At 39.5% G+C, this 16,326-nt stretch overlaps 1 long non-coding RNA gene across 2 annotated transcripts in view; it reads right to left on the bottom strand.

Moving 5' to 3' along the window:
• Positions 1-13,412: 13,412 nt before the first annotated feature.
• LOC121138914 overlaps positions 13,413-16,326 on the bottom strand; it is a 29,951-nt gene continuing 27,037 nt past the window's right edge. For both annotated transcript variants that reach the window (XR_005875774.1, XR_005875773.1), the window contains 3 exons: positions 14,183-14,245; positions 14,004-14,103; positions 13,413-13,811 (listed from right to left, as the gene is read on the bottom strand). This is a non-coding gene — a long non-coding RNA (uncharacterized LOC121138914). The remainder of the gene's footprint in view (positions 13,812-14,003; positions 14,104-14,182; positions 14,246-16,326) is intronic.

Genomic DNA, 16,326 nt, shown 5'->3' with positions numbered 1-16,326 from the left:
CCTGAGCCTCCAGGTGGGTAATCTCCAGTGAGAATGAAGAGTGGCTGAGCACAAATGAGACCCTTTCAAAAGCATTGTATTGTACCCTAAAAGTATAATAAAAATAATTGATAAGGAAGCTTTGAGGAGAGATTGAAATTTGGTTTCCAAATTTCTGGGTTTATGATTTAGTCCTGTGATGAGCTTTTCAGTAAGTGACCCAAGTGTTTAAGTAAGGAAACAAGGATTTGGATGGACATAGATGCTGTACTTTTGTGTGAAAAGTGCTCAGCAAAGCATCAATAGTCATTAAGAATGTGAGTGTAGATGTTCACCAGTGGCTGGGTCCACCTCACTCCCACTCCTTAGTATAACATCTTCCTGTGAGGTCTGTATATCCTTACTCCTTCCATGGGAGTGGAGCATCATAATCTGCATTTCTCCTCCATCCTGAAGAGTACCATGATTTCCTTCATCTATCCTCTTTCCCATTCATTCCAAGGCTTCATTGTGATGATATGTGAAAGCCTTTAAAGATGCTTTAATCATTAAGACTCAATGTATTGTAAATTCTTCATAACTTTGTATAATGAGCCCTTCTCTGTTTCACCAGCCAGCTCCCAAATAATGACACAGACTTGATATTAATTATGACAGTTTGGCCTGTAGATTAGGCTTAATGCTACTTAGCTCTTATAACATAAATTAACTCATTTACATTAATCTACACTCACATGGGGTTACCTCTCGTCCATCTTGCATCTCCTGTTTCCTCTCCTGTTCTTCTGGCTGACAACCCTGCCCATTCCTCTTCCCTGAGTTCGTTCTCTCTCTCTCTCTCTCTCTCTCTCTCTCTCTCTCTCTCTCTCTCTCTCTCTCTCTCTCTCTCTCTCTCTCTGTCTCTGTCTCTCTTTCTGCCTTTAAGTCCCACCTAATTGTCCTGCCTATTTATTGTCCATTCATCTCTTTCTAAAAACAATCACAGTGACTCATCTTCCCACAATGTACAAACATCACACAACAGATTTTCTTATGCAAAAGATAGTGGGAACAAGCCTAGGATCTTTCATTATTGTTATTTTCCATATGATATCAATAAGGATAATGTCATTTATTCTATGCCTTTTGTTCAGTATACTGGTCGGTAACATCAGTATTGTGGTCAGGGAAGGTCTGTGTCGTCACACTTTACTGTGTATGACAGAATGGCTCTATGTCCTGATATCAGCTCTAGCAGTGCTTAATGAGTGTCTGCATTCTTTCTTCCTGGCTTCCTCAGTGTTGAGTGGGGACTCCTAACCTGGACTCTAACATCATGCCTTCCCGTTCACACTCTGTTCTATGACAAGTCCTGTGATCTGATTGCCATCGATGCCCCCCAGGAAAGCATAAACCCTACATCCCCAGCATCTTCCCTGATTATCTAGGATGACTCATCCAGAAACAAAGGATTTCTTTTAAATGTCTCTTTGTCATACCCATGACAACTCTGCATGAATGTCTTCCTGTACCTGTTCAATAAATGATTACCCTTGCAGTTACATGCATGTCTCTCTGTCCAATAAATGTGAGAATGCCAGCAAGTGGATGAGCAGACTTGCTGGGTCCTGTATGCAAGATCCTTCCTGAGTTTCAGGTTTTACCACCTCTGCAATAATATCAAGCCTCAATGAGTGCTGCCTAGTCATAGGTTCTCCTGTTTCAGTGACCTTATATTGACCATAGGAAAACAGACATGCTGCACACTTCCTCAATCCACAGAGCCTCTTTTTCAACAGGGCATGGAGCACAAAGTCCTCTGAGGCTATGCCTACACAGCATGGATTCAGATGTACACCTTGGAATAAAGAATATTTTGGTCACTAGAGGCACAAATGATAAAGAGAAATGGCTGCCTACCTTGCCACAGCATGCTATGACCCCTAGATCAATAGATTATATTGGCTTCAAGCTCATGGCTTCTGACTTGAGTTATTGGTGTGCTTTGCTAAAATAAAGCAAAACACTATTTAGAAAGATAACCAATTATGCTGCAACCCCCTCATTCCTCCCACCCCACATCCTGATGGCTAAGTTTCCTTGGCCAGCCTGAAATTTCTAGGTCCAAGTCATTCTCTGGTCAGTCTACATCCATGTACTTCCATGCTCAGATTTTCATTTTTAATCTTGACATTTAAGAGACAAAAAGAATCTGTACACAACATAAGCTATGTTTAAAAATACTCAGAAAATTAAATAGCAGTTACAATCCACCACTCCGTTAAAGAAATGGCTTGACAATGCCACCATGAGGGATGAGACTACCATCCAGAGAAAGTCAAAGAAAGAGCTTTGGCTGCTCACAGGTCAAGAAGACAGCTTGAGTTCTCCCTGAATCTGAACCTACAAAACCAAATACTTTGTGGATATGAGTCACAATATAGTAAAAAATTCAAAGTCAAGGAGGAAATTACAAATCTCAACACAGTGCAATTCTTTCTAAGCGAAGATACAGGGAAATTGTTGGCATAGGGGCCTTACTGAAACCAACAAGCATAGAGGACTGGAAGTAATTGCCAAAAAGTGATCTCAGATATGGAGGTGACTCTCAGAGAAACCAAGGCTGAGACAGAGTGATTTTCAGGAGTACTACCCAACCTTACCTAAATACAACAATAGGACAACTTCTTGTGACTTCAGAAGCAGGCACCATCCATGTGAAAGATCAAAGCAGCAGTTGGCATCTTGTGGTTTGCCTGGCATTTAGATCTAAGAGTCCCCATTTCAACAAGCTGGCCTGATGCACATGGCTGGCCCACAATGCCTTACTGGATATTCATAACCTCATAAAAAAGCAACATTAGGCAAGATAATTTGGAGATGGTAAAAACAAGATCATTTGCCATCTATAAACATGTCTGTCCTAGAGCTAAAGTGAGTGATGGCTGCTTCTCTTCTAATTACAGAGTTTGCTTGATGTTTGCTTGATGTTAGGGTTGTCCCAGGATACCTTTATGGAAACTCTCACATTCTAGTTTTCATCTTCCTGAATGTACGAATTTTCATGAGTATGCCCCCTTCAGCCTGCTTGAAATATGGGGCTACCTACTAAGCCTCTCCATTCAGTGTTGTGAATTGAAAAGATGTGTCTCTTACTAAAGCATCTTCTGATTGTTTTAATAAAGAGCTCAATGGTCAATAGATGAGCAGGTGATATTGGGAGGACTTCTTGGGAGAGACGGGAACTTGGAAAGAATCTGAGGCATGAGTGATTTTCCAGTCAGACACAGAGAGATTCGGTGTACAGAGGGGAAATAGCTAAAGGTCCATGTTGCAGAATCTAGATTCATATAAATGCGTTAATTTAAGTTTTAAGAGCTAGTTGGGAAGAATCTAAGCTAAGACCAAGTTTTTGTAACTAATAATAAGTTTCTGTGTCATCTTTTGGGGGGTCTGGCAGTCCAAATAAATTCTAAAAAGTATGAAATGCCTTATTTGGTACACAGGAGTTCATGGATATTCACACAGCCTGAGAAGGCTGAACAAAAAAATGTCTTAACATAGAGGCAGACATGCTTCTTAGTAACCACCATCTCTCAACTAAGTACAGTGCTTATGGTATATAGAGGTGTGGCTCCTTTAAGAAGCCCACACTTAAGAGACTGTGTACTTGAGCAGTCAGAATACAAACAGCTGCCGTACAGTGAGCACAACAAATTCTCAGAGTTGGGAAGCCAGTGACAAGTGCTATATGCTAGGTTGAGCCATGCCACAAATAGCCTATCTGCTTAAGATTTGCCACACAGAGACATAGAAGTTTGCAGATGAGTAGAAATTCAGGTCTAGACCAAGAAATGCTGTGAACAGGTATAATATGGTTAGACACATGCATAGATGGCAAATAAAGAAAAGAAAATGAGTATAGGCAGTCATAAAAATAGTTTAAAATCATAACATAAAATCTTTAAAAAAGAAATAAATCAACATTTAAAAAATAAGCCACATGAGGATGGGAAATATCATGAAATAGAATGTCTGAATTCTATATATACTGCCTTATTAACTTTAAATCTTTTAAATGCTAATGATAAAAAAGCAGCAGATGCCGAGAGACATTGGATTATGGAAACTACTAAATTAAACCAACTTATATATTTTAAGGATGTCTTAACTTTAGAATGAAAGTCAGAAAATGTGTTGAATTGAGGGGAAAGTTATGCCTTTGTTTCCACAGGAAATGAAAAGGTAGGGATTCCTTCAAAATTAATACAGATGAGAGCTCACCAGGGAAAATTGGCTACAGACATAACAAAAGAAACAAAGAAAAGCTATACGGCAGGTAACATATATGCTGATCCCTCTACTATGGAAACAGCTCTAAGACTAGATGAGACATGATAAATCTTGTTGGTTATAGAATCCTCATGAGTTATAATTACATGTCATCCTTTCATATAGCATGGATGGAGATTTATATTATAGTTTGGTTGTGCAGTCTAAATAGCTTATAGAGTTGACAGATGCCTTTTACCTGTCCAAACATAGAGCAGAAAATTATCTTTAGCTGATATACACATATCTCACATTCTACACTTCTATTAACACAGACATGTATGTTACTGTTAAAAGTATGTGTGTTTTCAGAATAAAAGGATAAAACAAGTAGCCCAAGTGATCCAGCCTCTCAGAATGCCTCTGTTGCATTCTGAGCCTCTGTTGCAGTTTCTTCAAAAATCTGCATCTAGAACAATTTCAGAGTGGCTAGCTGAGATGGCCCAGCCTTATAGACTACTCAAGCTAAGTTAAGCCCTGCATTTTCCCATCATTCAGAGACTCTCCTAGGATTTGACCATTATTCAGGTTGTTTCAGGGTTCCCTAAAGATGCTGTCACTCCCAGACAACAGGAAGTAATTTTAAGAACACAACACCCACATTCCCAAGAGGTGGAGTGGGTGGTTTTTGGTCATTCAATGAATTGTGTATGCTTATCATTAGGTGGATAAGGGGTTGGCTTCAAGCTGTGATTGGTTACTTCAGGGAGGAAAATAAGCAAAGGAAGGTAGATTTAGTGATCTTTCTCTAAAAAGATAGAAGGGGAATATAAGAATAATAGAATAAAAGGGTAGATTATTGAATCTACTTTTAAATTAAAAAGCAACTACTTGTCTCAAATATTTTCCATTGGTATGGATTTTTTGTATGCCGATATGAATCTAAGGTTATTTTTACTATAAAATTCTGCATATATGTTTCTACTCCTTTTTAAGGCATTGTATTCATGTAGCTCTTTTAAAATTGTAATATAAGTTGTGCACTGATACCACCCACCTTTAATCACAGCATTTGGGAGGCAGAGGCATGAGTTCAAGGTCAGCTCAAAAGAGAAATTTCAAAGCAAGTTACAAAACACCTCAAGGCAATAAAATGAAAACAGGGTTTCAAAAATTACAGGTCAGTTGCCAGGCATGGTGGTTCATGCCTCTAATCACAACATTTGGGAGACAGAGGCAGGTGGATCTCTAGGAGCTCAAGGTTAGTCTGATCTCCAAAGTAAGTTTCAAGACACCTATGGTTCTTATCCAGAGAAACACTGTCTCAAAAAGAATGCACCACAGGATATAAAGCAATGCAAAGGGGAAGTTTATAGCAGTAGATGCTCACTGTAAAAGTGATAAAAGTAAACAATCAAATTCTACACCTCCAGGAACTATCAACAAGAATGAACTAAATGAAAAATTAGCAGAATGGAGAAGATAAAAATTATAGCCAAAATAAAAGAAAAGAGACTAGAAAAACTTTAATTTGATGAACTGAAAAGTTCCCTTTCGGAGACACGAAACTGGTAAATCAATAAATAGGCTAAGAAATGAGATTCAACCAAATTAGAAAATGGCTACTTCACAACTAGTCCCACAGGAACAAAAGAGGCCCCAAATCAGGACTGAATGACAGTCATCCAATTAGACAACATGTAAGAAATAGACAAAAACCTAGAGACTAGACCATCAGCACTCATCAAAGAGAAAGACAGAATCTGAAGCTGACTTCTGCACACCATTGGAGTCTTAGAGCAAAGATGCTTTGCTCACCTGGCCTCCCACTTCAGCTCAACCCCTCTTCACTTAATTGACATTTTCATTACAAGCCAGATCCAAAGTTACATCTGGCAGGTTTCAAATGGCAGCTCTCTAAGGCTTCCACTATTTTTCTTGAGACTATGTTTTGAGAAATGTAAGGTTACTGAATCAATCCATGGGAGATGAAAGGGCCAAGTTTGAAGAGGGTAGGAGCAATTCTCGGTCTCACTTCAGTAAGTGAAGAAACATTCCACAGAGAATGAGGGAAGGAAGAGGATATCCATAGTTTAAAAAAACTGAACGCAGAAACTGTATTATTACAAAGCAGCTGGTGAGTGGAGTGCAGCCACAACCAGGAAAGACTCAGTCCTGATGGAGAGACGATTCCATCCAAAATGAGGCTGCTGGGTAGAACAGAGCCTAAGGGGCCAGCCACAGCAGGACCCATAAAACCAGCTGTCTCTCTTTCACAGTGTAAATGGAGAGTTCACCAAGCAATATTTAGTTTGTGCCAAAACAAAAGATGATGGTGAATATCATGTCATATGTAAGTATACAAATATCTGTGTATCTGTGAATAATGATCTTAGTAAACCCTAATGTCTTTATCGTGTGTGTGTGTGTGAGAGAGAGAGAGAGAGAGAGAGAGAGAGAGAGAGAGAGAGAGAGAGAGAGAGAGAGAGAGAGAGAGAGATCACATGTGATGCATTGCTGGGGACTGAATTGAAGGCCTTGTGCATACTAGTCAAACTTGCTACTACTGAACCACACCCCCAACCCTCTTCATATTCTCAGCTGCTTCCTGATCATTGTGTATTTACCTAATGCATCAGGGGCCATCTAATAACTACCATCCCAGTCTTGGGCAGGTTGAACAAGTAAGGTAAGATGGTTTCTCATCTCCTTCCATCTGTCTGATTCTGTCCCAGTGAGTACCACCAGTGCACATCACTCAGGATGCAGCAGCAGGTGTTTGATACAGTGAGCTTATGAAGACAGAGAAAGGTCACTGGAAGTTGCTGATGGAGGTAGACAGGCTTTGGAGAGGATAACAGAAGAGAGTTGCTGCTGTGACTAACTGTCCATTAGAAGTCAAGCCATCAGCATCCTTTCTCCTAGAAATTACTTCATGAAGCCCAGAGAGCTATGGATAGAAATCATTAGACATTTTCACCAATCTCTTCCTGAATATGCATTTTATTTTTTATATGTGGTATAAAATAGGTAAAAGATTTCCATTATTTCCTTGTACCAAAGAATTTCTGAGTGCTGCTCTATTTCTTCCACAGATGACAGATATAATAGATTTACTGTATTTGATACAGACTATGATGATTATATTATAATTCATCTCAGAAATATCAAAAATGGTGAAACATTCCAGTTTATGGAGCTTTTTGGTAGAGTATTTTCATACAGACACTGGTATTGAGATTGGAGAAGAAGAGAAGAAACCCTAGCTCTAACATGGTTTTTCCAGTCTGGCCATGACCTGCCTCATTATCTTGCCTCCGAAGACAGATATTCACAGTGGTGAGGTGGGAGGACTCTGAAATCCCTCACTACGCAAGTAAGATATCCTATGCATGCCAAATTCATGACAGGTCATGTCCATGCCTGATAACCATGTTGTCAATTATTGTCTCATCTTTCTGGAAGGGCCCTGTCCCACCATTCAGCTCAGTGAACATGATCATACACAAGATGCAATCACTACTGTCATCATTATTTTTCACAGGACAAAAACTAGAGCTGAGTGCAAAAATCAAGGGAATGTTTGGGGATCTCTGCAAGAAGAATGGAATTGTTAAAGAAAATATATTGGACCTAACTGAGGCTGGTAAGTCAGGATTCATATATTTTTCTCTTCCTGATTTTATAACATAGAAAGGACAAACCCTGGACATTGGCAACCAGACATGTGTTGCCACTAGAGAAACATCTGGTATCTCTTGGGGAACTGGACCTGGCACCTGAATATATTCTTGTTCATACCCTGCAGATTGCTGTCTCCAAGTCCAAGTTGGAGAAAAGGCCTGAGCCTCCAGGTGGGTAATCTCCAGTGAAGAGGGGGTGGGCAAAAATGAGGCCCTTCCTAAAGCATTAGTATTATGCCCCAAAATTACATTAAAAATAGTTGGTAAGGAACCTATGAGGAGCATTTCCAATTATCTGGCATTGTGACTTAGTCGTATGATAAGCTTTTCAGTAAATGATCCAAGTGATTTAGTAAGGAAACAATGATGTGGATGGACAAAAATGCTGTATTGTTGTGTGAAAAGGGATCAGTCAAGCATCAAATGTCATTAAGAATGTTAATATAGATGCTAGGTAGTGTCTGGTGTCTACCTCCCTCCACTTCTCCTCCATACTGGAGAGCACACTGAGTTCCCTCATTTTTCCTCTTTCCCATTTATTCCAAAACTTCATTCTGATAATATATGAAAGCCTTTAAAAGTACTTTTTATCATTGTAGGAGGAAAACAATGCTGCCATTAACCATGTGACTTACTAGAGGTGCATACAGATGAGGTAATAAAAAAGAGCGGTTTACCATACCACTAACCACACCCACTTTAGGCATGACTAAAGACGTATACGGACAGACGTAAAGACGTATACAGATGTAGGCGGTGGACTACGTCACTAGCCAGGCGAACTTTTGGGCATGGCTAGGGGTGTTATGGGGGAAGGTATAAAAGACTGAACAACGGAAGTCTTGGTCTCTTTTTCCGGCTTTCGGCTTCCAGTTCAGCGGCAGAAAACTACTGGGCTCATCTGGGTTACTTGTTTGGTATCTTGTGAGTAATTTCTACAATAAATACTTAGTTTTACTTTCAGTAAGTGTGCCGTTTATCATTACAGTATCATATCATTATTTCTCAAACACTGAAAATTCTGCTGAGTTTTGTGACAAGTCTTTTTCTGTTCCACCAACCAGCTTCCAAATAATGAAACTGACTTTTATTAATCATGACAGTTTGTTCTGTGGATTAGGCTTGTTCCTACTTAGCTCTTATAATTTAAATTAACCCATTTATCTTAATCTACATTCACATAGTGTTATCTCTCTTCCATCTTGCAAATCCTATTTTCTCTCCAATTCCTCTGGCTGACAACTCTGCCTCCTTCCTCTTAGATGAGTTTTCTCTCTCTCTTACTGTAAGTCCCACCTAAATGTCCTGCCTTGTTATTGGTCATTCATCTCTTTCTTAAACCAATCACAGTGACACATCTTCACACAGTGTAGATATCCGAAAACAAAGCTTCTTATGCCAAAAATACTGAGAACAATCTTCAGATCTTTCATTACTTTTATTTTTCATACAGCATCAATAAGGATAAGGTCGCTTATTCTATGCATTTTTTCCTGTATTCTGGTAAGTAACATCATAGGGTTGGCAGGGGAAGTTCTGTGTCTTCACCCTTTGCTCTGTATGATAGAATGTCTCTATTTCCTAAAGTCAGCTATAGCAATGCTTATTCAGTGTGCTGTGTATTCTTCCCACCAGCCTGGTCCCAGAGCTGCTTCAATCCCAAATGGACACACTGGACACCATGTTTATGAAGCTGTTGGCTGTTTTCTATGGTTTCTCATTGGCCAGCTCTGACTTAATTATTAAGATATAATAATGAACATATATTTTTATAAAGACTTATTTCTGAGGACGCCCTCCTGATGAGTCCTCTTCTCCTGAGAGATCACATGGCAACTCCTACTCTTGACTACATTTCCAAGCAGCCTCCTCGACTCCCAGATCCATCTATCTTGATTCCCTATTGGCCAACAGTACATAATTCATCAACCAACAAGACAACATATACACAGAAGGACTTCCCCCATCATATGAATGTCTGTATTCTTTCTTCCTGGCTCCCTCAGTGTTGAGTGGGAACTCCTAACCTCACTCCAGCCCCATCCCTTACTGTCCACACACTGTCCTGTGACAAATCCTGTGATCTGATTCCCATTGTTGTCCCCCAGAAAAGTGTAAACCCTGAATCCCCAGCATCTTCCCTGGTTACCTAGGATGCCTCATTCAGAATCAAAGGATTTCTTTTAAATGTTTCTTTGTCACAGCCTATACAACTCTTCACGAATATCTTCCTCTCACTGTTCAATAAATAATTACCCTTGCAGTTACATGTATAAATCTGTGTATAATAAATGTTGGAATGACAGAGTGCTGGATCTTATAGCCAAGATCCTAACTCGTGTCCTAGAGTTTCAGGTTTTATTTCCTCTATAATAATCTCAAGCCCGAATGTGTGCTGCCTGTTCATAGGTTCTCCTATATTAGTGACCTTATAAGGACCATAGGAACACAGACTTGCTACACACTTCCTCGATCCATAGTCTCATAAATTCCCTGGGAACACAGACTTGCTGCTCACTTCCTCCTTCCAGAGAGTCTCATAAATTCCCTGGGAACACAGACTTGCTGCTCACTTCCTCCTTCCACAGAGTCTCATAAATTCCCTGGGAACACAGACTTGCTGCATACTTCCTCCATCCACAGTCTCCTAAATTCCTTGGGAACACAGATTTTCTGTATACTTCCTCCACCCACAGAACCTTGTTTTCAATATAGAATGGAGAGACACAGGCTTCTGAGGCTATGCCTAGTCAACATGGATTCAGATGTGCACCTTGGAAAAAGAATGGTTTGGCCAGTAGAGGCACAAAAGATAAAAGGCTGCCTACTTCTCCACAGCATGCTCTGACCCCTAGATCAAGAGATTAATCTGCCTTCAAGCTCATGGCTCTTGAATCAAGGTATTGGTTGGTGTACATTTTTAAATATTGGAAATCACTGTTGAGAAAAACAACCAATGTAAAAACCCCCTCACTCCTCCCACCCCACTTCCTGATGGCTAAGTTTCCTAGGCTGGCCTGAAATTCCTGGTTCCAAGTCATTTTCTGGCCACAGTCTCTTAAGTGACTGCAACTACATCCATATACTTCCATGCCCAGATTTTCTTTTTTCTCTTTTTTTGGTTTTTACGAGACAGGGTTTCTCTGTATTGTTTTGGAAGCTGTTGGTCCAGCCTGGCCACGAACTCACAGAGATCCACCTCCCTCTGCCTCTCGAGTGCTGGGATTAAAGGCATGCGCCACCACCGCCCTGCCAGATTTTCATTTTTTTACCTTGGCATTTAAGAGACAAAAAGAATCTATACACAACATGAGCTATATTTAGAATTACTCAGAAAAAATAAAAAGCAGTTCTAATACAGGACTCTGTTAACAGGAAATAATTTGACAATGCCACCATGAGACAAGAGACCACAATGCAGTGAAAGGCAGAGAAAGAGCTTTGGCTGCTCCTAGATCAAGATGGCAGCATGAGTTCACCCTGAAGCTGCCCCTTCAACACAAAACACTTTGTGAAATAGTCAAAACGTTCAAAGTCAAGGAGGAAATTACAAACCTCAATCCAGGGCAATTCTTTCTAAGGGAAGATACAGGGAAATGATTGTTGGTGGGGTAGACTATTCTCCATGATATGGGGGCTCACTGAAACTAACCAGCATAGAGGACTGGTGGTAAAACAAACAAAAGAATGTCAGATATGGAGGTGCCTCTCATAGGAACCAAGGCTGAGACACAGTGATTTTCAGGAAAATTCCCCAACTTTTCCTAATTACAACAAAAACAACTTCCTGTGACTGCAGAAGCAGGCACCATCCATGTGAAGATCAAAGCAGCAGTTGGCATCTTGGGGTTGGCCTGGCATTTAGATCTAAGAGTCCTCATTTCAACAAGCTGGCCTGATGATCATGGTTGTCCCACAATGCATTACTGGATATTCATACCCTCATAAAAGAGCAACCTTAGGCAAGACAATTCTGAGACAAGATCATTTGTCATCTATAAACATGTCTGAACTTGAGCTAAAATGAGTGACAGCTACTTTTCTAGTAATTACAGAGTTAGCTTGATGTTTGCCTCCACTTATGAAAAATGGGATTCACTGAGATGTCATTGTCCCCCAGTTGTACCTATCCTATAGCTTCCTAAGGCAATCCCAAATCTGATACCAGATTCCTTGTTTCATTCCATTTGAAAAGACTGTCTTGTGTGCATTTGTGTGTTTCCTGCATATGTATGCTGTGTGTGTGTGTGTGTGTGTGTGTGTGTAAAAACTAGAGACAACATGAAGTCAACTAACAGTCACACTGAGGGAAGCTTGAGCAAAACAGATCTCAAAGCCCATACCCACAGTGACACACCTTCAACTAGGTCAAATGAAAGACTTCTGCTGGTTTCCCCAGTCACTCATCTCTCTTTTGACTCAAGTTTCCCCACTACTTTCTAGAAAGTAATGTTTTTCTTTGTCCCTTCTTATAATGAAGAGGAACAATTAAACCACACTGGTAATACTGCAGGCCCATTCCAGTCTAGATAAAGACCATACTTTTTAATATACATTGATGCAAGCAAGTGAAATATCTAATAATTCAGTCTGTGTCATTCTTAGGAAGTCCTTGCCTCAGTTATAAGGAAATGTTCATCCTACATTCATTGACGTTCTTATCCCACCTAGTAAATATTAAAATCAAGATCCAATAAAATCAAGTTGTTTGTAGGGTTCAAGAATTCTGATAGACATATAAATGAGATAACCATGGTGTTTGACAATTAATTAGATAATATTCTGCCTACAAGGAAACAGGAAAATATGGAGAACAAAGCTATAGAAACATACATCTGATCCTATACAGGTCTGCCAGACCCTTTAGGTCTAGGTAATGATGAAATTGATCAACTACTGATAGTAAATATGCTGAAGGCCTCAGAATTTCATAAGAAAACATCATGTCCATAGCAAAGGTTTGAAAAAAAAGGCTTTTTCTATCCTTGGCAACAAGTCAAGTAAATTATGAGGAAATGGTCTCCTTGTTCTTTATACAACTAAACTCCAACACCATCAGGAAGTAACCCAAAGGGTATGTAAAAGGAATGAAATCTGGAAGATGAATGTGCTTTATTTTCTAGAATTTGGAAAACTAAAATATGTATACTACATCATTGATACCATTCAGGATTTCAATGGGCAACTACTTTGAGTTCTGAAAAGGCTTATTCTGTAATCAACCAATGTTAGAAGTCATAGTAATACTTGTATAAATGAAGACTGACAACACCCTAGCATATGTCTCTAGTAAATGAAACAGTTTTTTGCTTATTACAATATAAAACATATTATAGGTATACCACACAATACTACAAGGCAAGCAGTTATAGAATGATCAAATTGAACTCAAAATGATATGCTAAATAAACAACAAGGGGTTTAAAGACCTGCAGAAATAGATTGCATAATGCTTTATTAACTTTGAATTTTCTGAATGTTAATGAGAAAGAATTGACTGTCGTGGAGAGAAATTAGATAATAGAAAAAACCTATAGAATTAAATCAGCTGGTATATTTTAAAGATGTGCTGACCTCAGAATGGGAACCAGGATGTGTGTTATGTTGGGGAAGGGGGTTTGGGAAGAAGAAAAGTGACATATACCACAAAATCGATAGAGATTAGGGTTTGAACAAAAGACACACCTTGTTTAGAAAAGATGATAACTAATCAAAGAGTATGGCCATTTAATCTAAACTAACTTTAAAACTAAGAAATGCTTTTCATTTTTTCAGATATTGCTTGCCATAAGGGAACTTTCCCAAATTTAGGGTTGAGGTAGGGTTTTGTTTTTGTCTTTTCAGGATAATGAAGGCATCCAGCTAAGAAATCTGAAGACCACTGGATAAATGAGACATCTGGAAAAAAAGAAAAAATCATGCAGACAAAATCATTCAGGAAAAAGATTAAATTACTGTATTAGTATATCAAATCTCCAACAGGATAACATTTCATAAATCTTCCCAAATGTTTGTTTCTGCTTTTCTCTACAGACATATAATACAAATGGCCTTTCTGTAGTCATATTCCAATTAAAAATTAAAGTTTACTGTGTCTCTTGGGAGAGTTGCTTGGAGCTGCACTGGTGTCCGCAAATGATTGGCTTCACAGGAGCTCTTGGGTGAGGCCTTCTCTCCTTGTGCTGGGAATCTGTGGCAGAGACTGTGTCAGCTACTCACTTTGGATACCTGATTTCACTGAGCACCCAAACAGCCAAGGCTTTGCATACCTCGTCCAAATGCAGGTCACATCCTCCATCCTGTCTGTCCTTAAGCTCTTTGTTGCAGTTTTCCTTGTGCCAGGAATTAAGGTTGAAGGTGGAATTGGTCAGTGATGAAGTAATGCAATGCATTTAATTGACCTCAGAGGCAGCACTGAATCATCAAAGGCAGTGTTATCATAATGGGTAGCATAGATGTCTTACTTATGGTTTCTAGTACTGTAAGACACACCATGACCACACCAACTCTTATAAAGAAAACATTTAAATGACACTGGCTCACTTACAATTTTAGTGTTTCATTTCATTATCATCATGAAGGGGGAGCATGGCATCATGCAGGCAGATGTGGTGCTGAAGGTGAGAATTCTACAACTTGCAGGCAACAGGAAGGTGACTGGATGTCACACTGTTGCTTGAGAAAAAGAACTCAAAGCCCATCCCCACACTTACACATTTCCTCCAACAACTCCTATTTCAGTAAAGCCACACCTCCTAATATTACCACTCCATTTTGGGGCCATTTTCCTTCAAACACCACAATAGACAAAGCAATGTTCATAATAGCCCAGTCTGTAATGGTCAGCACAGGCAAGGAGAATTTTATGGTGGCATGATTCATATGGATCTTTGGTACTTGCTAGTCAATCTTTGTATTTCCAGGCATGACATAGATAAGTAGCTGACTATATTTCTGTTTGGTCTGTATAAACATAAAATTCTCAAGCAAATGAAAGGAAGGCTGCATTGGATCATGGCAAAGGCAATATGGGCCAGTGAGTCAATTTCAAGACTTGAGCCAGATTGCAGATCCAGCACCCTTGAAAGAAAGAGTGGCTTGGTTCCCCTAAGGAAGGATCCTGAGAAGACACCTAACAGGTTTACAGTTAGCCTTTCTCCAGTTCTTTCCCAGAGGGACCTATGGCCTTTTACAATGGGTATCTGTTTACTGGGGAAAAAAAACATTCAGACTTCCTGGGGTCTGTTAGATACTGGTTCTGAATTGATGCTGATTCTCAGGGGTCCCAAGAAAGATTGTGGTCCTCCAGTTTTAAGTAGGAGTTTATGGAGTGTTATCTCATATCAGAATTACTGTAGGTCCCATAGGTACCCAAACTTATCCTGTATTTCCCCAGTTTTAGAATGTGTAATTGGGATAAATATGCTTTGAAATTGACAGGATTCTTACATTTATTCCCTGACTTGTGGAGCATGTAGTTGGCTTTCTCATCAGGGGAATGTGGGGTCAACCCTGCTCCCAAATAAAGACACAGAGGCTTTCAAATGTCCAGCCTTAATGTAGCTTATTTTCAGTCATATTTTCTAATTTAAATCATCCTGTTTCTCTTTTTCAGTGTTTTGCTTCTGACTTTCAATTGACCTAATTCTATATATCTTTCTTTCCTTCTTACTCTATGGCCGGCTCGGTGTCTGGGTGACTTAGGTGTCTGGGTGTTTGGATGTCTGGGTGACTGCATGAATGGGTCCTGGCCCCTACCTCTATATCCTTCTATTTTGCTCTTCTTTTTGAGCCTAGGTTTCTCCTCCCATTTATTCTCTCTGCCTACCAGCCCTACCTATCCTGTCTCTGCCTAGGTATTGGCTGTTAGGCTCTTTATTCCAGCAATCAGGTACCTTAGGTATTCAAGGTAACACAGTTACAACCCAACTTCATATAATTAAACACATATCCTTACATCATTAGATAAATGCAACATAAATAAATGTAACCCATCTTTGCTATTTAAACCATTATTCCACAAGTAAGGGTTATTATGGCTGAAAATGCTAAATGGAAGTCTTTAGAGTTGCCTCTGCTAAAGAAAATAGTGAGACAAAACAGTATCATATCCCTGAAAGAACTGCAGAAATTAGTGCTAATATCAAGGACTTGAAATTTACAGAGGTGGTGGTTCCTACCACATCTCCCTTTTAGTCTCCTATGTGGTCAGTGCAGAAGCAGATGTATAATGGAGAACAATGATTGACTATCAAAAACTCAATCAGGTAGTAACTACAATTACAGCAGCTGTACCACATTTAGTGTCCTCACCTGAGCAAATCAACCCATCTCCTGTTACATAGTATGCATGTATTGATTTATAAAATGCCTTTTTCTCAGTTCCTGTACCCCCAGAAATAATTTGCTTTCA

This window comes from Mesocricetus auratus, unplaced genomic scaffold, assembly GCF_017639785.1.
Source record: "Mesocricetus auratus isolate SY011 unplaced genomic scaffold, BCM_Maur_2.0 Super-Scaffold_6730, whole genome shotgun sequence".
In the NCBI taxonomy this organism is placed as follows: domain Eukaryota; kingdom Metazoa; phylum Chordata; class Mammalia; order Rodentia; family Cricetidae; genus Mesocricetus; species Mesocricetus auratus.
The sequence above is the reverse complement of the archived record's forward strand: the minus strand, read 5'-3'. Positions and strand labels throughout refer to the sequence as shown.